Source organism: Crocodylus porosus, unplaced genomic scaffold, assembly GCF_001723895.1.
Source record: "Crocodylus porosus isolate Cpor-Errol unplaced genomic scaffold, CroPor_comp1, whole genome shotgun sequence".
Classification (NCBI taxonomy): domain Eukaryota; kingdom Metazoa; phylum Chordata; order Crocodylia; family Crocodylidae; genus Crocodylus; species Crocodylus porosus.
Genome location: NW_017728910.1, coordinates 36,081,720 through 36,105,957, shown reverse-complemented (window position 1 = coordinate 36,105,957; position 24,238 = coordinate 36,081,720). Strand labels below are relative to the sequence as shown.

The 24,238-nt window shown below is 38.1% G+C and overlaps 1 protein-coding gene and 1 long non-coding RNA gene across 3 annotated transcripts in view; both read right to left on the bottom strand.

Annotated features, from left to right (window-relative positions):
• The window catches only part of LOC109308622, a 39,407-nt gene extending 35,591 nt beyond the window's left edge, over positions 1-3,816 (bottom strand). The window contains exon 1 of the long non-coding RNA XR_002100654.1: positions 3,562-3,816. This is a non-coding gene — a long non-coding RNA (uncharacterized LOC109308622). The remainder of the gene's footprint in view (positions 1-3,561) is intronic.
• Positions 3,817-4,396: 580 nt separating this feature from the next.
• The window catches only part of IRS1 (insulin receptor substrate 1), a 64,585-nt gene continuing 44,743 nt past the window's right edge, over positions 4,397-24,238 (bottom strand). For both annotated transcript variants that reach the window (XR_002100652.1, XM_019533051.1), the window contains one exon: positions 4,397-5,436. The gene's annotated coding sequence lies outside the window, so the exon portion shown is untranslated. The remainder of the gene's footprint in view (positions 5,437-24,238) is intronic.

Here is a 24,238-nt window from a genome sequence, read left to right as displayed (position 1 = left end):
CTCATGGGATAGGGACGGAAGTTACACATAAACCAGTTTAAGTGATCAGAAACTGGTTTAAACCTGTAACAGAACAAAAATTGAGTGCACATAAACCAGTTTCAAAATGCCTGAAACTGGTTTAAGATATACCTGGCTGAATGTAGTATCAGACTTAACTGATTTGGGTCACGCCAGTTTATGAAACTTCGGTCCCAGACCCCTTCCTGGTTCAAGTTAAATCACAGTCCCCCGTCATCCCAACATGCTTTCCAGCCCTGGGCCGGGCTGTGCTGTCTGCTCCAGTACAGAAGTGTTGGTGGGAGGGAGGTAAGGGGAAGCAGAGACTGCCCCCCCTAGTAAACCCAAGCTGGGGTCTGGGGCCACAGGGTGGGAGGGGATTCAACTTCCCTTCCCCGAAAACAGAGCTGCCCCGCCCTGCTTAAAACTTACTGCTGGCTGCAACTGTGGATTACAAATCACAGAGGCACCTAGAAGGAGAAAGAGGGCAACCCTGCAGAGTCCTGCTGCTGCAATTCTGGACTGCAAATCCCAGAGATCTCAGAGGCAGGAGGAAGAGGAAGCCAACACACAGCCTATGCTGGCTACGTGCCAGAGAGCTGTGCTCTCGCACCCCCTGGCTTCTAGCCTGAGCCACTGCAGGTACATGGATGCATTTCCTGAATCAAAAGTGAATGTTTGTCCAGTTGTTTCTCAGTTTAATCTTTGCAACTTAGACTAATCTTCAAAGACTAAAGCAATCCAGCCTCAGGCTTTTTGACTATCTGTACTTAGCTACCAAGGCACTGAAGAAGTACTAAGGGAGCGCTGAAACCAAGAAAAAATACTTTATGGGAGCATCTACACATAGCTGTATGGCAACGTGCAGTTACTGTGCCATGCCCACAGTGCATAGGTAGATTTTGCCACTACACTGCCATAGCAGCACGCTATATCCAGGGAACATGCTGCTACAGCGACATAGAAGGCAATCACATGTAGACACACATAGGGCAATGTGTAGACACACCCAATGTGCCTTAATGGAGAATTGGAGCATTAGCTTGTGGCATGAGGTCCCACAGGAATTTCCCTTGATGACCCTAGTCATGAAGGAACCAACTAAAGAAGTTTGAAAGTAGCCTCTTTCCTCCAGAGGTATAGACACTTTGACCCACGTTTTATTCAATAACTGATGTCTACTGGAGTAAAAAAAAAACCAAAACACTAGTGAAGGGAGCTGTGCCAGTCTCAAGCTATAAAGATGACCCCAGGAATGGCAATGTGACATACAATAGTATAGAAAAGATGGTGCCCTATTTGTTGCATTACATAAATTCATCACATTTCATATCATTTCTCTTTAAGGAGGGTTTTAGATGCTATTGCAACTGCCTTAGTTTACAATGCCAGTAAATTATACTGGGTTATCCATATGTGGAAATGTTTCAGCTTTGCTTCTTTTTTAAAGCACACTATGTTACCTCTCTTTTAGTACATACTAAAAGCATCCACCCAGGGAGTTAGGGGTACTTAGTGAAGAGAAGCTCATGTAGCCTAGTTTACCACACTACTACCCGAACTCACCATACCAAAGTTCCTGGGTAGCCAAGCCCCAAATCCCTTAACATTTTCCTAGATTTGAAACTTGTTCACTTAAAAAATAAATAAATAAATAAAAATTAAACCACCACAACCCCTCCCCCCCAAAAAATTTTGCAAAGCAAATATTAAACACTGTTCATATGCACTTATTAAATCACTGATATTGCAGGGCTATGCATCTAAAATGCAGTACATGTTTTAAAGTTAATAAAGTATCTATTTAAAACATCTTGATACAGCCATCTCCTAAAGGATGCAATTAAGAGAAAGACTGAATTGTCTTTTTAGGTAAAAATGTGCTGACAGCAAGATCATCTTGTTACTCCAGTTCTTAAACACGCAGACAGAAAGAAGGTAGTATGAGAAGTTACCTATCACATGGTCATGCCTTACTTTCTATTTCTGACTGTGCCTTTATTGGGAATATTTTTAACATTTGAGAAATGCATGTTATTGGAGACATTTGACATTTAAAATGTTAGCAAACCAGGTGAATGTCAAGAGACTAAAAGGATCAAGACTTGTTTACAGTTCCATGGTATTACGGACCAGGTAGGCAGCAAATTGAGGCTGAATATAGCAATTCTCGGAATACAATGCATAAAATAGTACTAAAATCACCACAGACTGGTTCAATCTTTTTCCAACCCAGGGTCTATTTATTCTCTACAGGTAGAATTGCCACATATACAACTACACTGATTTTCAAATTGAAATTGTCCCAAACAAATAAAACTGTATGTAATGGCAACTTTCACTTGAAAACAATTCAAGGCAAAATGAAGCCAAAATCAATTTATTTTACTTCACTTCGTGGATGTAAAACTGATCCTATTTGTGAGACTCTGTTTTGTAATAGGATGACATTGCATAAAAGAACAAGGTAGTCCATTATTTCTTGAAGAGTTTGCTTCATAACGTTCAATTTTAAGTCAACTGTGGAATTTAAAGTGTAAAATCTAGGTGAATAAGTTTGTGTTGATTATGAAAGGATTTTGCTTCATGAGGCCTTTTAATCAGTATTTGCTGAATAGGCATATTTAATTGCACTAAAAAATAACCACTATAACAAAAATCAATGAAAAACAATGCTAATCTGTTAATTTACTTTATGTATTGTAGCACTAGTGACTAGTAACCATCTATACCACTAGTGACAGAAATGGAAGATTGCTTCCCCACACTCTCATACACTGCCTTCCATCCAATGATGGCAAATGTTGATTATTAAACTAGGTTAAGTAAAAAAAACCCATATTGTTGTACCAGATTTGTTCAGATGCATGTTGGAAAATACTTCTATTTTTATTAGTAAGAGATTCAATATTTCCTTTAAAACCATTTAATAGTAGCTTCCAATAGCTATAACCTATTTTAGCAATTGCTAAAACATGCAAATGATCTGAACCAACACAAAATGCACTGGCCATGAAATACTATACTATCAAAGTTAGCATTGGCTAATGTTCAGAAACTGAAGGAAGCGTTTGTTAAATTAGACAAAGCTGGTGCAAGGTTTTTGCTTTAAAACACATGCAAGGTTTCACTGCAATTTATACCCATAATAAGGAGGATTCCAAGATTAAATGAAAAAAGGGGCAACGTATCAACTTTAGTGTTGGTCTGACATTTATGTGGCTTTTCTTTTACATGAATTATTCCCTTATTATGCAAGCATTAATGGCTGTTTAGCAAACTACATGACAATGCCTTTCAAGAATAATGAACTAACTACATTAGACTAGATTGTCCACTTACAGAAAAAAGCAAAACAAAATAAACAGACAAGGGTTCATGACTTTCTGGCATTAGCTTCTCTAAAGGGAAGCGTTCTTTGGGCGCAGGCAAGCATTTCAAAGCCAGTAGCTTTCTGTAATCCCACCCATCTCTGATGGCCTGCCTCTCCTTAGACTGCTGTTACTACATTAACAGTGGCTGAATAGACTAAGAGGGACAATACAACTTCACGTTACTTACCACTTAACCATATTTTTGCATGGAAATCCAAGACCAGAGCAAGACTTCTGTCACTCCACCCCAAACAAAACAGCAAAGCCCCACACAAATGCTATGAATGAAAGGAGAAGCACAGGTCCAACCAGGAACATAGAACAGTGCTAAAGCAGCAGCAGCTCCCGTCCATTCTGCATGCACTGATCTCCAAGGATCATGCAAAGCTGCTCCAACGTGCTGTCATTACAGCACATCAGAGCAGGCTCTATTAATCAAGTCTGCTGGAGCGTGGTAATTACCATGCTCCAGCAGACTCCAGAGTCACATGCAAGAGCATCCCCACACTTAAAAATGGCAGTGGGGACAATTTAACTAAAACTCAAACAAGCTTTAGTCAAAGCAACAATGCCACAATTTTTAAGTACAGGGACACTGATACATGAGACTCTCCAGGCAGTTTTATTAGAGCGGCTCTCAGAGCCACTCTAATTAAACCTTCCCTCCCCCCCTTACCCCCTGTATAAATGCCCCAGATGACCAGCTGAGCCATTTTTCATATACTTTCTTGTTAAGGTCTTGACAAGTACATCCACTTAATCCACTCACTGTGTTTTTTTCATTCCCTTGAATAGTCCAAGGACTGTATCCTGAAATTCTCCAGATATGTGAAATAACAACATATATGAAGTAATGCAGGGATGTGTGTTCCCTATTAACTACTTATACCCAGGATTTCAACTCTGATGTACCAAACTCTGTGGTAACTTGCCACCATTCCTGGTAACACACAATGAGACCATATCAAAGGAGTGTGGGTGGCACAATTTGAGACAGTTAAGACAATGTTCCAGGGAAAAAATAAAGCAGATAAAACAGTATCTAGTTTATTACGCATAGAAAGAAATTTCCAGAATTTACAAACACCCACATTTTTCATTCCAGGGAAGGTTTTGAAGAATTCATTCATTTTGTGTTTTGGTGTTTTGTTTTTACAATATATACAATGGAAGACTCTGATTTCTTTTTTCTGATTTTCTTACGATCCTGTGAAACTGATGAATTCAAGTTGACACTTGTAAATACCATGTACAGTAAGTTTGTCTTCATTTCTGTTATTACAGACTATTATTTTACAGGAGTACAAAATTATGTTTCTTTCGGAAAGAACTCAGCTCAACATCAGGGTTATTTTACAACTGACAATATCAGTAAATATGACTGTACAATCAAGGCCCAAGGGCCAATGATTCATATTATATTATTTTCTGAAATACAATCTTAAAACAAGAATAGTACCCTACTCTATTCTTAGAAGTCTTGTTTTAAGCAGGTTCCCCACTCTGTTTACAACAGAATACAGTATACCTCAGTTCCACATCAAAAAAAGATGTGCTGTAGGAAAAGTTACGTTTTAATTAAAAAAAAAAAAGTACATGTATAAATCAAAACCTATGTTAAATATTTAATACTCTTCAACCAACATTAACAGTTTGTATGTAATAATTTACAATGATGATTTGTCATATAGATTTTCAGCAGCAAATGAAGTTTAACGTATTGTGTAAATGTGCTAGTAAAATACTCATTCTCACCATGACACAGTGGTGGGCACATCAGTTCATTGTGGCCAGCTAAGTCTGTATAGCAGAGGATGAAGTAAAAGACTCATTGTCCAGGTGTCACAGTGCTTTTGCATGGCACAACAAAGAATGTGCAGTTCAGTCAACGAACTCCTGAGGTTTGTGTAAAGTAAACAAACTGAACTGGATGCATCGTACCCATCTACAGAGGAGGAGGAGGAAGAGGATGTGAGGTCCTAGTTGTGATACATGAAACATTTATAGTCTTGATACCCATGAGTTACAAGAAGGATATGCTGAGGTTGTATAGGTCATCATTCTGAAATCAAAAAAGAAAGAACATTACCATAATAGGCATTTAAAAATAACTTCCTATAATTACTGCTTTTAATAAAACAAGTCATGCATCACTCAAACTTAAGACTTTAGCACCTTACCAAAAAAGCTTAACATATACATTTAACTATAGTCAAACCTGTGAATCACAAAAGCAGATGCTCTAATAAAACCTGAAGTAACCAAAAATATAATTTTAAACATGTGAGGGTGTCACATGTGTAAAAGCAATTCCAAGGGTCTATATTGATATTTTAACAAGTTCTATACCAAGGAAAATAAGTTCAGGCCCACTACCCTAATGAGGACATTTTTGTACCCAATCCATAGGAAACTGGTTAAGTATCTGTCCCCACTGTCCTGCTCTTCTAGCCATACACAAGCACAACTTCTTATCTGAGGGGAATGACAGCTAGGAGGAGCCGGGAGATGCCTTGCATCACACAGTGAGCACCATCAACAGAAGTTACAGGGTGTGTCCAGAGGAGCAGAGATATACAGGTCTGTGGCAGCACATACCGCACGCAGTGCCACACACCACATGCTTTGCACATTCAGGCATTCCCTGCACTGCTAATTTGCAGCACAGGGCCAGAGCTGGGGGGGGGACCCACTCCAAGGGTGTAAAAAAAAAGTAAAAGAAACATTTCAGCCTCCAATTTAAAAACTCTCTTCTGAATAACTGCCACTACTGTGTTCATTGTCATACAACATGTATGTAACACAGTCCTATGCCAATTACAGGATAATTCCATATAAAACAAGCAAGGTAATCACTGCACTTTGACATAATTTGACTCAGTTCAAACTCTGTCTTGAATTCGACAGAAAGACATAACTACTTACCTCCAGGCAAGTAGGACAAAATGCCTCTCACAAAATGTCAGAAGCACTTGGTACACTACATTACCCAAACTTAAACTGAACAGTAATGGAATACAAAAGCACTGACAACAGTGGAAAACCTGTTCTACGGTAATTAAGATTGTCCTATTGGTCTTCCCTCCTCTCTACCACAATAACAGCCACAAAGTGGTCAATGAAATTCCCAGGTTTTAAAGAATCCAGCATACATAGAAACATTTCTGGCTAGATTAGAAAACTGTTTATTACAGGATAGATAAAGAATGATGAAATACGTATTTCCATAAAGCGAGGTGAGATACTTTATCTGAGAGTCCCTGCAAGTTATTCTACAACATAACAAATGAGCAAATGGAAGGCACTGTAGAGCAGACTTTTTGGTAGCTGCAAAATATGGTTCTTCAACCAACTTTACCATCAGCCTTGCTGTGACAATTTTTGGAAATACCTTTATATTTTGTTTTTGTTGCATGTACCAGGTGTCTTACCTGGAAAAAAGTATGAAAAAATACCACCTTTTCAAAGTGGCTAGAGATCCTCAGATAATGATATGCTCCAAAGTCCACAACAGTGGTGTGTATAGTGGCTACCTTTTGCTTATGTTTCAGTGGATGTGTCCTTGCAATGGATGGGCAGGAGAGAGAACACTAAGATAATGCAGCATATGTTCTCCACTAGAAATACTACAAGCTGACAAAATAAATGTTTTCGCTCAATCTGAGCCTTCAAGAGGCCGAGAAGCGACATACGAGATATACCCTACCTGGGCACATGAACAGAACTAGGAGTGCAACACAATCAGGTTTTATAAAATATCTAGGTACCAGAAAAGACAGGGTAAATACCGTGAAAATGTCAGAAGGTATGCAAGTGCTAATTCCCATTACAGTACCACTATCTGTACTCTTAGGTCCAAAAATATAGATCAAAGGTCTTTCAAATATAGATCAAAGTGTTTAGAAGCTGCACCAAAATGTTCATTTATGACCAATCCTTGTAGTCTTGATGTGTGCATGCACAATCCCCTCATTGCTAATGAAGCTGCAAGCACTCATTTAAGTGCTAAATTTAAGCCTTTGTGTATACCATGTCCAGCTCAAAACAGCACTGGTTGCTTAGCATTTTCATGGGAGGTCCTATGACTCTCCCTCTCACACAGACAAACCTATACTAGATGAAACCAGAAGATTCCCCCCAAGTCTGACTAATACAAAACTATTTTCTTATTTAAACTGTTGTAGAAGTGTCCCTTATAAGGTAAAGAACAAGTTTTTTCAATCTTGCATGAGAATGAAAGAGCAATGGAAAGCAGGGACAATGGTTGCTCTAGTATGTTAATTGCAGCATGAGTAGTGACAAAAGGAATTCAAAATAGAACTAAACAAGGTAATTACACCATTGCTATCCAACACCAACAGGCTATAATTTAGATTTAACAAGTCTTAGATGAGCTTTTCTTCACTGTACCCCAAAATACCCATTTTATTTTTTCATGTATTTCATAAACAGGCAATTACCGTTAATTTGGTTTCTCCAAGTTCTCCTATGTTAGGCAAAGCAACTGGGCTTGGTCCCTTCCGTCAGTTAAAGTCATGGGGAGAGAACTGAATCAGATCCACATGACATTCCTCCTATATTAGGGACTTCTAATTCAGGATTCAATCCCTGAAGGACAGCCCTGAAAATCATTTTGAAAGGCACCATCTCCCCCCATCTTAGGTATTCTGTTAAGGTGACAGAAGGAAATCAGTGCAGCTTTTTAAATACATTATCTGTCTGTCTATCCATCTGCCCACATCAGTCTGATGAGATAAAGCAGAATGTGCATGCGTCTCTTGATGAGGTCCAGTCCTGCTTCCAAAGCAAAAACAGTGCCAGACTAATGTATGTCTTGCATATTTCTGATCACCCTCAATTTTTATTGCCTCTCAACTAAAAACCATTCTCTCCAAGGCCTGAGCAGTTGCATCACTGATGAACACAAGTGGCTTCCTATCCAACTGCCAAGTTTTTGGCCAAACAAGTAGCCTGAAGGTTTGGACAAGTGAAAAAGTTCATGGCCCCTGCTTGATAACTGTATGAATGTGGGTGAAAGGGAAGCTCATGTTCTTCCAACCCCCAACCTCTCTCTCTCTCAACCCTCTCCTCTCTCAGGGAAGGGTTTTGTAGACTTTGCAGAAATTAATTTTTTTCAAATGCAAACTCCTGTGTCCATTTGGTGGAAAGAATCTCAATCTACAGTCCTGTAGACATTTCAAGGTTAATTACTGAAGGACAGCAAATCAATGTTTAATTTCTTCCTTTGCCTCCCCTCCCCTAATTCCTCTATTCTCTCATTATGCACACATGCTGTTCTTCCCTCTTCTACTTCACCTCACTTTTTTCTCCACCTGTTCAAGCAGAAGCAGCAGGACTCTTTTTCTCTACACTTCAAGGAAGATCTCTTATTTTCTGCTCATAGATATTAGCTGCTAATCAAAGAGCCTTCTCTCAAGTGACAGTAGCCTAGCATGCCTTGCCTTTAGCCAGAGGGAAAAAAAAGTTTGATTTTAACATAAGTTAAAATCCTACTCAAAACAAAGCAGCTTGTAGTTTTAATACTATTTAGATGGGGAATGTAAAACTATAGGGGTTTTTACCTCTTTTACCTTGATATACTCTCTCATGAAAAAAGACAATTTGTTGTCACTCCCTTGTGTTAAGAACATACTTTTTCTCCTTCAAGAATAAGTGAAAACATTATTATGGGGAGGAGTGAAAACTTAGGGCAACTGCAAACGTCAGAGAAATGCAACAAACATGGGGTGTGAACTAGCATATCAAATGGCTCTATAAAATTAATGGGAAAGATGATAAAGATAAATGGCACTGCATTGGAAAAAAAAACTCACATACTGAGGCAGAATAAAAGAAAAAAGGTTAAGCCTTGGAAGTATAAGCAAAGACCCAGAACTAGAAACCATGACTACTCTGTAGTGACTGACTGGTATGTCTAGGCAATAGGGTTGTGTGAAGTGGGCAAGTTCAGCCCAATGCGGAGAAAAGTGATTTGATTTGTTGATGCATATCACTGTCCTGATTAGATTAGGCTGAATCTGAAGAGTCAACTCCAATTTGGAGAATCAGTGATTCGGCCAGACAACTTTATACGTTTTTTCTACATATCTTGAGGTACCAGGCATGGCTCATAAACGCTGAGATAGTCAGGCAGGTCAACCGTCCCATGAAAGTGCTTCCAGTCCACTTCCAGGTCTGTTGCCAAGTACGCAGAGGACACCCCCACCCCGCCTCCCAGCTCCACGATCAGCCGTGGGGGGAACCCGGGTGCCCCCCAACCCGTCAGGGGGCATCCCACGCCCACCAAGGCAGACCCGGTAGTGAACTCTAAAGTACTTCTGGTCCACTTTAGAGTTCACCGCCGAGCACGCATGAGAACCCCCTCGTGCTCCCATGAGATGCTCCATCTGTCCTACCATCTCAGTGTTCACAAGCTGCACCTGGTACTTTGAGGTACATAGAAAAATAAAGCTGTGTCTATGGCCAAATCACTGAAATATCTCTGAATCGAACTGAAAGCTTCTGATTCGATTCAGAGAGATTACTGGGTCTCCTGATTCAATTTGGAGATTTGGCCGCCGAATCAAGCCAAATCTCCTCCAAATCAAAATCAGCAACCGAAGTTTTGCACAGCCCTACTAGGCAACACTAAAAAGGAATCCTCCCTCCCTCCCAGCAACAATTTATACTGAAATATTATGTTTGGGGGAAGAATTACAAATACAGGAACTAGTTTCCAAGACCCCTTGAACTTAGCTTAGGCAGATATTTGGCTGGGATGGTTTAGTCAAGGATGATCCTGCCTTCAGAAGAGGCCTGGACTAGATGACCTTGTGAGGTCTCTTTTAACCCTACCTTCCTCTGATGCTATCCAGAATGTATTTCAGTACATGCGGAGGCTAAGCAGAAGCTAGTAAGTAGCAAATGAACATCTGCCAAATCTACAGAACACTGACCCTTGGGCTCAAGATAAACACTAACCGGCAAAGGAACAACTATAAGAATTAAGCTGTTTTAATTCACTCTTAGAGCCTGTCAAGTCACTTGACCCACTTTCCCATATCACTAGAAAACAAACTCATCAAGTTCAATCAGCAAGAAAGGTTGGCTTCACATGCTAGAGACAGGAAACTAAGGAGTGACAGCAGGCAAACGTCTAATATAGAAGGGAGGGACACCATTATTGCTTGTATTCATGTCTGTCTCCACCTGTAGGGAACAGGAAACAAGCTGCTTGTCTGGGCTCGTGTAGAAAGATATTGAAAAAAGGAATTCACCAGCTTGTGAATGGAAATAAATCCTGCAAGGAATCTCTTACTTTAATATGGAAATTCAGAAGCAGACAGAAGCTTGAATACAGCTGACTCTGATCAAGCACTATATTTCTAAGTTATTATTTTTATCTCTGAAGTTTTGGAAATGTAATTATTCTTGTTATTTGTGTCAAACATTAATAAACTAAATGGCTAGCTGAAAAAATCCTCACCGCTGCATTTAGAAAAAACACAACTTTTTTTTTTTTTTTTTTAGTATTACCCTCTCCAAGTTACTATAGTAACATGGATAAGTAATAAGAAAAACAACTGCCCATCACTTTGCCTAGTTGCAGAGCAGTAAGTTGTAGCATACAAACTTGTTTTTTGTATAAAATAGAAAAAAAAAAACTCACAGAAAAATATTCCCCATGGAAATGTGTTACATTTTAAATGAAGTTCTTGTTGGTTATTTGCTGCAATTTTATAAAAAACAATGTTTAGACTCCTTTGCCCTCTCTACAGGCTTTAATAATCCAGGCTACGTAATTGGCTGAAGCTGCATTCCAACCTACGTAGAGGAGAAAAAGGCTTTGTTTCAGGAAGAAATGCAGTAAAAGAAGACTACCATAAAATCAGAGAACTCTGATTCTGACCAGCTTTGGTTCACCCAATTCACCTCAAAACCTCTCATGATGCTACTTTAAGGCTTCTGGATGCCTTTAATTATGTTGATGTTTCTTTGATAAGGCCAGTGCTGGCACTGATTCTCATTTTCCCTCCCAAATCTCAACTTCCAGCATACAGTATAACTATCAGATTCCAAAATGTGTATCCTCATGTTAACAGCTTCAATATTCACTGGACAAAGTTTGCTGATGTTGTAAAACAAAAAGAAACAAATAATGACAACAAGAAGCAGTACTTTATTGTGGACGGTACAATTTTCAGGTCACTGAAATTTAAGAGTCCAGCCCTGCAAGGTGCTGTACCCCCCACGTCCCACTAAAGACCATCCAAGACAATGTGAATGCAGGGACAGTATCCAAACTTCGCAGTACTGGACTCACAGCAAGAGAAGTATGAAGCAGAAAACAACAGTCACCCCAGTTAGTTTCTTCCTTTGAAAAATAAATACCGACTAACTTTAAAGAACAGGTGGCTCAGTATGCACATTAGTCAATGTATTCAGTCATTCTGTTTTAATATTACATCTTCTGGTGCTATTTTCAAAAACATTCAGCATTAACTTATCCTAAGTCTTGATAAAATTAAATGAGAACAGAGTTAAATCTAAATGCTGAGTATACTTTAAAGTTCAATCCCTTTTATTCCAACGAGCTGTAAAGAGTCTTACAGCACATAGGATATAAATATATTTCTTATGAAACACTACAAACCTGAACCTATCATACCTAATCAACCAGGCAATCAGGACAAGTAACTTTAACAGACCACGCACATTTTTTTTGCATTCAGGCATTAATTTTTAATGAAAAATAAGGATCGCATCTTTTTCATTTAAAAACTCTATTTGGTGGGTTTTTAAAACTATTCATTATGATTCTTTACCATCTAAGTTTTAAAACTTCAATTAAATTTTCAGTAGGCTGTACTGTACAAAACAAGTGACATTTAAGACCTGGAGTCTAAGCACTCTGACGGATATTGAAAAAAACAAAACAAAAAAAGCACTTTACGGGAATAGGAAGCGTGTTAGTTTGACCTAGCTCTGCAGCATCTGTATAGATCAAGTACTTCACTGGAGCTCGTTGGTGCTTTTTTCTAAAGTAGATTCAAGCTTCTGGGCACGTGTGGGGTTTGGGGCAGGGGTGCACAGAGTTTAAAGTGCTAGTTTTTTGGTGGGATTTTTTTTTTTTAATGTTTTTAAGCAGCCTAAGATAATCAATAGGAAGTATCCTGCAGTATAACATCTTCATTATGCAATTCATTCCTCAAAGGGAGTTTTTAACACCAGAACACTACTTTGTATTTCCTTTTACCGTAGGAGTTCAACAATCTAACCAACATTACAAACAGTTCCTCTTCTCCCCTGGGGAAAGTGATGACCTAACTGCTTGTAGGTACATTAACAAACCCACAAACTTGTGTAGCTAATTAAACACACAATTAAACCTTATTTTAAGAGAACACTGGGCAGTTTCACATAAACTGAGCATGGTGGTCATTGCAGTAAACAGAAAAGCCCAGTGAGACAGAAGCCAAAACGTCCTGTCAATTCAGGAGTGGCTGTAGAAGTGTTAATACTGTAACTTTTGGCTAAAGTCAGGATTCAGCCATGACACTGGAAAAAATGTTTCTCCAGTCAAATAGTGTGTCTTACTTGTGGGTACGTGGTAAGCAAGAAAATATGGTATTTAATAGCTGCCTCAATCCCTAAATACTATCCATCCTGAGAAGAGGAAGAGCCCAGTGGGAAAAACGGGTCCTTAACTGCATGGTCCCAAACAATCAAAGTGCATGTATTCAAGGAAGCAGAATTAAGATTTACCTATATTTTGAGCACGTGACATTTGCAACCTGAAAAATATTTTTAAACAGGTGTTTGTAAGTATTTGTTGTCAAGCAACCCTTCCAAACTCAGCTTTTGCATTACAGAGAATTACATGAGGTAGAATGAAGGAATCTGTAACATGAATTCCTAGGAGGAAAAGGCTTCAAGGGAAAAGGACCACAAAGTTCTCTTTGAAGGAGAAGACACCACGGCCTGTCCTGAAATAGAATTTCTAACTTTTAAAAAAAAAAAAGGAAAAAAAATACAAGTCAAGACTAATATGAACTGATTTTTTACTATAAGAAAAAGAGCTCTGAAAGATGGGAATATACCCCTTCCACTCCTCCCCTGCAAATTTAGCTATCAAAATATCTGGATTTCAATGGGATTAACCTCAAAACAAACACCAAACAAATTAATCAGCTCTCAGTGAAACTAGCTGGAGAACTCATGCCACAATGCTTATCTCCACCTGGATTAAGCTTTCAAAACAATTCTTTTGAGCCTATTTACTCTTGAAGGCAAAGTGACAGAAAAACAGGAAATATATGTTGATGTGGAACAGTGCAAGGGATTAATTTCTAGTCCAAAATTATGAAGCAGATCCTGAGTTTGCACTAGGTAGAGACAGGAAAAAGCACCTAGCAGGCTCTGCATGCTGACTCGGTTACAGCTATGAATAAAACAAACACAAGTTATGCATTTCAAATAATCAAATGATCAAATAATTACAGCTCTGTTTTTCTACTTTTTTATAGTTTCATTCAGTGCAATTCTGAAAACATGAAATATTGTCCATGCTATTATTTAAGGACACTAATAGCATAAATGAACTTGTTTGCTGAATTAATAGTTATCGACTGATATGCTATCAACTTCAGAAGCATTAGTTAGAAGCAAATTCTAGGACAATATTTCAAGGCAGCTACAGACTATTACAATCTCTTAAAATTGTTCTGAAGAGTAAAATTTAATCTAGTTGCAAAGAAGTAGCAGAGAACTGTTATATTACAGCAGTGACAAGAAAGCTAAAGTACACTTTTAAACCAGGATTCCAGCCTTGTGCAAAACTGAAATCAAATTATGTTCAAAGAAACCCCCATCAGTCTTGGTGTTTTGTCTAATGCTGTATATTCACACAAGGGGGCAAGAGGAAAATATACATTCTAAGCACACTGGACATCCTTAAGAGTTACAACAACAGAGAAGGATGCAATGTTTGTTTCAAAGGGCCAGTGCTAACCATACCTAAATGAATGTTGAAATGAGTGGTTCCCAAAATAGGCGTCATAGCACTCAGAAGCCATACTACAAGTCCAGTGGAAAGATCTACTGAAAGTCAGGCTAGTGCTAGAAGTGGGGCTGTCAGCTGACAGAACATGGGGTTATGTGCTCAGAAAGATGCAGAACCGCTGGTTTAAACTGTCATTAACTTCAACAGAAGAAGGACATACCCATGGGAATATTACATAATGATCCTATGTTACAAGAAATACAGGCTGTGCTATAGTAGAACGACCCATGTAGGTATTTATACTACGTTCATCATCATGGTATCTGACCTGACGAGTAGAAAGGGTTCCTTAAACTATTGCAATCACAATCTCATTTTGTTCTAATCATTCAATGTAATGTTGCACATCTGCCCTGGTCAAATATGCTACAGAAGACAGTCATCTCTACAGTTCTGTTGGTCATCCTGGTCTTCTGTATTGATTATAGACCACTCAGTTACAAGTATAATTCTGATATCAAAGGCCCGCAATTCCCTCCGAACGGCCAAGTAGAGAGTACATCTGAAATGCCTTTTTCAAAACGCTATGCAGATGTTGGTTCATTAATCTGCATTACAAACATAGCGTAGCAGTAACTTCAGCTTATGTCATGGGAAGCCGAGGCAGAACTATGCAATAGGGCTGTGCAAAATTTTGACAGGTGTTTTGTTTTGAAGCTGTTTCAACACGTTTCATAGACATTAGGGCTGGAAGGGACCTCAGAAGATCATCGAGTTTGAAGCTCAAAAAAATCAAAATCAAAATGAAACAAGAGGCTTCGAAACAAAACAAGGGCATGCAAAATGTTTCAAAAGTTTCAAAATGTTTCAAGTTTCAAAGCTGGGCTTGAATGCAGCTAAACAGAAACTAAGAATAGGAAGGGACAAGACTGGGGAAGAACTGCTCCCTGTTTGATTCCCCAGCTCTTCCCAGGGGGCACGGGCCCCCATTCTGCATGCGGGGTTTCAGCAGGCTGCCAATAAAACTGCAGCCTGCTGAAACTCAGCGCAGAGATCTGGAGGCCTGCACCCTTCGGGAAGAGCTGGGAAAATGATCAGAGAGTGGGGGGAAAGATTGGGCTGATGGAGAATTCAACCAGGAACTGGAGAATGTTCAGGGACCTTCCCCCAGCTCCTGGTTCACTTCCCCAGCCCTGTTTGATTCCCCAGCTCTCTGATCACTTTCCCCACCTATTCCTGGGGGGGGTGCAGGCCCCCAGATAAAGCAGGATGACAGCAGGCTGTCACTGTCAGCCAGTGATGGCGGCAGCGGCTCTGAGCCATTTCCTCAGCCAGCAGTCGCAGCCTGCTGAAACCATACATGCAGATCTGGGGGAGTCCGCACCCCCCGGGAGGGCTGCGGGGCTGTGCCAGACACCTCCCAGCGGGCACGGGCCCCAGGTTCTGCTGGCCACCTGAGTCTGCTTGGCACACCCCCGCGCCAAGCACCAGGAAGAACCCAGTGCTGGTGCTGCCCCAGCCCCACAGCCCTCCCACAGGCGTAGGACCCCAGATCTGTGCGCGGGATGACAGCAGGCTGCCACTCCTGGCAAGTGATACGAGTTTTGCTTTGAACAGTTTGAGGTGCAGTTTCCCAGAAACCCCTGCACCTATCTCCTTGAAATGGGGTGGGCTTCATGCCCTCAAAAGGGGCTACCATCCCTGCAATTTGCATCTGAATCAGGCAAGAAATTATGAAGTTATAGGCATTTTCATGATTCCCCATTATAGCGTACAGGCAAAATGTCAAAATGTGTTGAAACAGAGAAATAATTTTGACAAAACTAAATGGAACAGTGCTTCAAAACAGCGAAATGAAACGCTGTCCCTTCGAAATGGCGAAATGGAAGTTGAAACGAAACGGTGCTATTTCACACAGCCCTACTATGCAATGACTTGCCCCAAAACCACACAGCGATTCCATGTCCATGGCAAAACAGAGTTTAAAATATAGGAGTTTAATTCAAAATGTTTCATTCCTTCCTTTAGGCCCTACAGTATATTTATTCTTTACAACTTGCCTTTTCCTCCATTCTTTAAAAAGTGGTAATCAACAAAAAAAATTAACTTTTTTCTGCATGTTTCTCCTGAAGAAGTTGATACAGCTCAGTATTCATTCTAACTTTAAATAATCATTTTAAATTAAGAAACCTACAGACCTATTAACCACACTATTTGTGTAATTTCATTGCTTTTAATGAGCTTCAAATACCATTTAACTTTTTCCATACCCAAGAACTTAAAAGTAAGAACAAACTCCCTCCTTACCCCCACCATTCCATGAACTGTCCCACTGCCTTCCTCTACCCAACTACATTAAATTCAAGGCCCTTCACAAACTTCTCATGCCTACATTTCTGCCTTGTTCTAACAACAATCAGTTCATTAATCTCTTCTTCCCAACCTCTCATTGAATGCTACCCATATTCCAAGAACATCATTTTTCCCCTTATTAGGCATCCAAATTATCTTCATTCAAATGCTTCCTTTAGGCTCACTTTTTATGGAAGATCTACAAATCTTAATCCAGCTCCAGATTCCTGTATGGCCATGTCTAGACTATGAATAAGAACTTCAGTGTAGACATGTCAAGCTGCAGTAGATGTGTTATAGCTGGTTCTGTGGCTGCAACTAAGGGAACATTCTGATCTGTTAGTATGTTAAAATACAAACTTGCCATGATTTTAAAATGCATTTTAAACAGAACAACTGAAAATCACCACTTATTCTAATCTGGACATAGTCTACAAGAAGTGACATTAGCCTCTAAACCTACCCGTTCCATTTGCATGCCTGTGCACTAGAATTATCTATTATCTCCTGTGGATATGGGCTTTGGTTTCTTTGATATCTAAGATAAGGCACATATTTTGCATTTAAGAAAGTCAAGGTATGTGTTAAATTCTAAGCTAGCTAGAAATGTGCAAATGGAGCGTAGGAAGGCAGGAATGGGGATGAGGGTGAATATTAACCATAGATCTCTGTTCTTCACACTTTTTAAAATCAAATTATTGACACCCTCACATTACCTTGTGTTTCAGTACCCCCACATGTTGCCTAACAATCCTGCTGTTTGAGAGCTACAATTTAACGCTAGTGTTAACTTTGTAGTATATTTAAAGACTCAAAATTCCTGTGGCTTATATACCACTAGGACAGTTATTTTAGGAACATACCACTTTTTTTTTTTCCTTCCAGTACTTACCCAATGGATTACCCAACTGGCAGCTGACAGTGTATTAGTCAAGAAGCAGGGATGACTGCTGGCATAAAAGCAGAATTATAGTATGCTAGCATTTTTCCCTTCTTCTTTTTCCTTCTCCTTTTTTTTTTACAAAATGGAAGACAGAAAAGACATGACAGATAAGAGGGAGCACCCTGCTTTTTTTTTTTTTTTTTTTTTTAATATAATTAGATTCTTCATTCAGGTAATAACACTATACTGCTACTATTAACTACTACAATACTTTTCAAGAAAAGCAGGTTAAACTAAGGAAAATCTATGGCCTGAATAATACTGGAAGTCAGATTAGATTAAAAAATGTCTCACTTGGCCTTTAAAGTCTATGAATCTATCATTTACTTCAAAAGACAACATGGAACAAATGTTTTAAGTGCATGTCTGAGAGGGACTGAGATGAGAGACTAGATCAACACCTGTGTCAAACACAACTGTGCAGTTTTAAAACAGGTCAGCAGTGGCAACAACTGTCAAAAGCTATTAAAACAAAAAGGTAAACTATTAGCAAGATCTCAGATAATCAACATTTCTCTCAATTCCATTTACTGGGAAGTTACACAGCTAAAAATCTTAGTTTTACAGCAAATTAAATTTTACAGCAAAACTCAGGGGGGGTTTTTTGGCTGTTCATTTGTTTGTTTTTAATCCAATTCTCTTCATTGTCAGATAGAAGAGGCCAGAATATAAGATAAAGTCTTAACAAAAGAGAATTATGAACAGAAAGTTTGGTTCATTGATGCCTCCAGAGAATCTGTGATCTTCAAGTAAGGGTCCATATAATATGCAAACAAAGTTCCACATTAAAGGTATTTAAAATTAAAAGTTTGACCAGCACCTGAAATGGTTGATAATAGGCAGCTTTTTATGTTGATAATGCTCAATGCCCTATGATCCTTTACAGAGGTTAAAGATATCACTGTCATTCCAGCAAAACTCTGACCCTTGATAATTACCTCATTAAGTTTACTCAAGCTACCTAGTTTCCCAGGAAAAAATTAAAAGATGTGTATTTCACTAGTGAAAGGCAATATATATTTTAAAATAGAACTTCCATGTTAAAGCTTTTGCTTCCCTTAATTATTAAATATCATTTGGATGAAGCTGAAAGCGCCTCAACCAAATATCATTAGACCAGAGATTCTCAACCAGAATGCTACGGCAGGATGCCACAAACTCTTAGGACTGTTAGGCGTGCAAACATGATTCACAGGATAAACCTAGAGATTTCAAATAGTAATCCATAGTGTTAAAAACATTCTGACCTGTAGTAATCTTCCCAAGTTGTTTGCAACAAAAATGTCTCTGTTTTCTGGGGTTTTTTTACTATGGAAAAATAAGTGAAAACTAAGCCAGCAATTTTTGATGGGTGCCTCAATTCTAAGGAGGGGAACCTTGGTTCCACTGAGGTTGATAGCCACCAACTTAGGTTTGTGCATAAAGAAAGGTGAAAGACAGTCTATTTAGTCTCAGCTGATTTTCAGTTTTAAGTTTAAGCATTAATTGCCACTATCACCCACTTTATCCCCGAGAAAGGATGAAGACCATTACAGAAATAATTAAACCAACCTACACAGCATGCTGTCAAAACTACCAGATTTGGTGTTAGTTTTAATGCTGCCCTGACATTTTAACTATGAAGTGCAACATCACTTCTAAGGCACTGATTTTACTTGTCCATCTGAGCCAAAAGTCTGGTCAGTCACAGCTGGATAGGGCAACATAAAACCAGCCACGCAGATCCTAAGAAGTGAGCTGGAGCTTGGGGAAAAAAAGTGTACTTAGGAAGCCATATTCCAAAGGTACACTTGCATTGAACGCAATCTATTAGTTAATTTGTTTGAGCTCTTAGCTATAAATAGGTAACAATGTAGCGTCAAGAAGATGGAAGACATAAGTCTTCTAAAATACCATGGTGTGCTCTTGGGCAGAAAAAGCGCACAAGGTGAAGGATGCTGCAGCTGCTCATGTATTGAAGGGCACTACAAAATTGATGATAAAACATTCTTATTGCACACAGGTCTGTATAGTTGTTGACTGCAAGGCACTCCTAAAAGTAATAACTTCCCTCAGCAAAACCATACTTCGTTACCATTTATTTGTAACAGAAGGCTATTAGGTTAAAGATAAAAGGACATGGAAAAGACAGAAAGCAGTGACTGAAGCCTCCAGTAAAATGCTTATTTTACATGATTTCAATTGACGGTAAAGATTTTGAAAAGATTTTCCTTTCCCTCTCAGGTGAACAATTTACAAATCAGAGTACTGAAACAAAACGCAATAATTGTTTACAATATCACCCCATTAAAAGAGTCTGATATGGAATAATATTCCCAAGAGTCAGCAAATTAATAGTTACAAACAGATTTTGAAACAAACAAGAGTCCAAAGGTAAATTTTAAGATCTGAAGTACATTAACTCCACACACAGCCCTCCTACTTCCATTGCGAGTCACTCTCCTACTGGCTCGTTGTTTTGATTCCAAGAATTGGTTTATGCGGATGATTTCTCTACTGTATCTTTTTTTCTTTCCTTTATTTAGAAAGCCAAAATGCAACCCTGAACAGTGTGTTTATAAAATTATAATCCATACCCTGTAATATGTAAACAAGTACCCCATTATATTAAAGGCCACAGAAGAGCACAATATTAAAAAGAAATAGAAAACAGCTGCGCTTTCCTTTCCAATTGTTTACATTTCTCAGGCATCCACTCTTTAAAATATTCCCTAGGCAGATCAAAACATGCTGTGCCTAAATAAGCGCAAAACAATGATGCTAGTTTACTACATGCAATAACATAACTTAGGAGCATACGGGCTCAATAATGGTAGTACACTCTGCTGAAAGAACAATAATTAAAAGCATTATCCCTGTCTGCAAAATTAAAGAACACACAAAAAATCCCAAATGTCACCAGAATATCCCACAAGGGCTTGGACTCTACTATCTAGGAGATGCTTGCAAAATGACCCAGTTCGCAAAATTCACCCAAAACCCCACAAATATCCTATTATACAGGTTAGATCGGGGTCAACAATCACTGCTGTGGCCCACAAATCCTTGTCCCCTGAAGCATCCATGCTGCCAGCATTTACCCTTGCTGCAAATACCCATCCCTTCTGCAGTGAATGTAAACACAGGCATGAGAGAGCAGAAGGAAAGGTTGCAGAGGGGAAGGGTAGCTTGGCGCAGCTGCATTTTGTCTGATCTCCTATGCTGCCCCAAATGAGTTGGCAGGACCTTTCCAAGCTGGATCTGGCCTACAGGCTATAGGTTGTCAAAACCTGAGTTAGACTGTAGTAAAGAATTATTTTAGTATTTCCTCTAATGGCACAAAGCCAAGACACTCATATTATAGGGATGTTTGATTTGCACACATCTATTTGCAATTAGAAAATATCAGATTTAATTAAACAAGAGCCAGAAGCTTCCAAAGCTTGGGTTGAAGTGTATTCCTTCAATTGTATTTTGTATGTTAATTTTTAAGCTTAAAAAAAAAAAATCACTTAGTATTGCAAACAGTATTAAAACATTTTTAAATAACACAATATCTGTCCTTCCTAACATTATTTTCAAATATGTTCTACACTTAGTAATTAATCACTGCATTCATTAGGATTAGGAAAGGGGTTTTAGCATTTTGCTACGTGGAAAGAGCAGCACTGGGAAAGAAAGAAAAAATTAAAGTATTTTTTTCAGTATAAAATAGGACATTAAAAATGAATGAACAAAATTTTACAGGTTGTTCCATGTTAATACACAAGTTTGCAGTACAGCATAATATTCACGCTTCATATTAGTAAAAACACATACATGAAAAATAACTAGAGTAGCGGTTCCCAATCGCAGACAGCCTGTCAATGGTACATGTTAGAAGACTTATAATTGTTTTACATGACAAAAATGGACTGGTGGTACTTAAGGCTGTATCGTTTTAAATTGGTGGTGCATAATCTGTCAGTTTGGGAACCGCTGAACTAGAGGAATAATACTGTAAGAAAATTATTTTCAGTACACATGATTTCAACACCTTTTGCATTTAGTGTTATCATATCCCAATATTTTATACATGTTCCATTCCAATAATTTTACACAGTTCTAAAAGTCACTTTCCTTGAGTAAGACAAAAATCAGAAGAACATATGCAGGTAACATGTTAACACATTTATGGACACTTTACCTTCAAACTATTTTATCTCTTAATATCCCTTAACTGAATGTTAGTGCTCATAAGCAATCTAACATAGTAGGTCAAATAAAATAATCTTGCAAGAATCTAGCAGTATAAAACTTATTTTCTTTGAAAGAGCTTATGTTTCTCCTTCCCTTCCATAGATCTTATAGCCAATAAGGAAACCATTAAAACATCAGCCATTTATAACTTGATATAACATTTGCTTATCAGGAGAGAACTCATTACTTGCTTTGACTTTGAAAAGAATTTAATCTGTTCTTTGGATTAAATTACACTGAAGAGGCCCAGCCAGCCCCTCCTCAAGTTCTGTGAATTTGGCCCTTTTCCAGCTTGGAAAACCGACTCACCATCCTTCCAACATGCAGTCTTGTGTGTGACGACTACTTTATTTTTAAACTGCTGTGTTGGGTGGTGAAAAGTGCAAAATATTGAAATGGATTACTATACAAGTCATTTTAAATTATACTTTAGAACTTGAGACAAAAAATGTTTACACTACTTGAAAGAGCAACACTAGCAGATCTCTTATCCTAGAAGCATAAAAGCCTTTATAAGCTGAAGTACTTGCAGCACATACAAGTTTTCCTAAGATACTGAAAGGTTTCTCATGTTATCTTTTAACCCAAACTTTCAAAAAGAGCTTTATGCAGCTAAAAAGCTTACCACTCTATGAACACTTAGAAGCATGCACATGTATATCAGGCTAACTTATACGGGTTTTGCACTATTTGATTGATGAAAAATATTATGTAATCTAGTCATATCAACTTGATCTTTTCAGTATAACCAATGCACCTGTATTTTAAGATTGTAATCCCACAGACCTAGGTCACCCCAAAGATATTCTCAGTGTCAAAAAACCACAACAGGCTGATATGAAAAGTTTAGACAAGTTCAAATGATAAAAAGGTAATTTCACAGATAAAATATAGTTCAAGTAGATTCTGAATTATACATAAGGCATAAGTAACATTTTATATAAGGTTATCTGCAACTACAGAACAAATTGTCTGGAAATCCAAAATTAAATTGGGCACTTCTAGAGATGACACATTAATACTAAGGGAGAAATGATGAAAAACAATGACCCAATACATAAAGCTACATTTACAATGTGATATCAGCCTACTCTTGCAAAGGTAATGTTACAAGTCATTTGCTTTTGAAACGTATCACAGAAAAATATCAATAAGGAAAAAAGCTACGTCCTATGCCTACAATACATTCTGACAGAGTATACAAATTATTTTAAATCAATACAACAATATGCTGCAGGAACCAAGTCACTATAACAGATCTTTTTTTCAAGGATCTTTTTTGTTTAATTTCATTTCTACATTTTTGGCACAGTGGGTGGGAGGGGTAGGAGGAGGAAATGCACTGGTTTATGTCATAAGAGAAGCCCTAAGCCCAAGGTTACAATATTAATTTCTTACACACACATTAGTTGGTTAACTATGGCAGCTGGTAAACATCCTGAAACATTAACCACCGAACAGCAGCTGTAGCAAATCAAATTCAGGAACTTTGTTGCACCTCCTATATTACTATATATTTTGGTATGCACTGACATTTATTTCTGCACTGAAACTGAAGGAAGATCACAAACAGAAAGCAACTAAACCAGATACATTTCAATGGATTAATAGAAAAAATATATATATAAAAAAACTGCTTGTTTATCCAATGTAGCATACAACCAACTAACCATTTTCTAATCACCACTGGAGGAAGGAGGAGTTTAAGTTTTTTGTTTCAAATATAGCAAAATATTTACACTAACTAGAACATTAAAAAAGTGCTATGTATTACTAAAATGGTTACGTCGCATTTTTTCCTAACTATTATGAAAACAGAGGAATATCTATAATATATGAGAAATGTGTCATGCAAAGAAAATTGATTTCATATTTCTGAATAATGTATTACATCAAGACAGTTCATGCCTAATGAAAAATTTGATACCAGTATGCCTTAATTTTCTAGATAAATACTAAAAATGGGGGGTTGGATTTTTTTGAAAGACTGTTGCTAAACTGAGGCTATGCAACAGAACTTTCATTAAAAGAAAAAAAATAAATAACTGAAATTTTATTTAATTTACAATTTCTATTTAAGTTTCATTGTACTCAGTGTGTTATGCACAGCATGAAAACAATCTCAAAAATTGTTTAATTACTTTGCTTATTACAATATCACCCAAAAGCCCTAACTTAGAAAGACCATGTCCTCTCCTCTCCCTCCCTACTGTACCAGCTACTATAAGAGGAGAAGAAAACTTAATTATGTTTTTTAATAAGTTAATATAAGATCACTCTACGTACAAAATACCAGAGCCATTTAAATAGGAAGATTATTTCACAAGTTTCATAATTTTTTTCAGTACT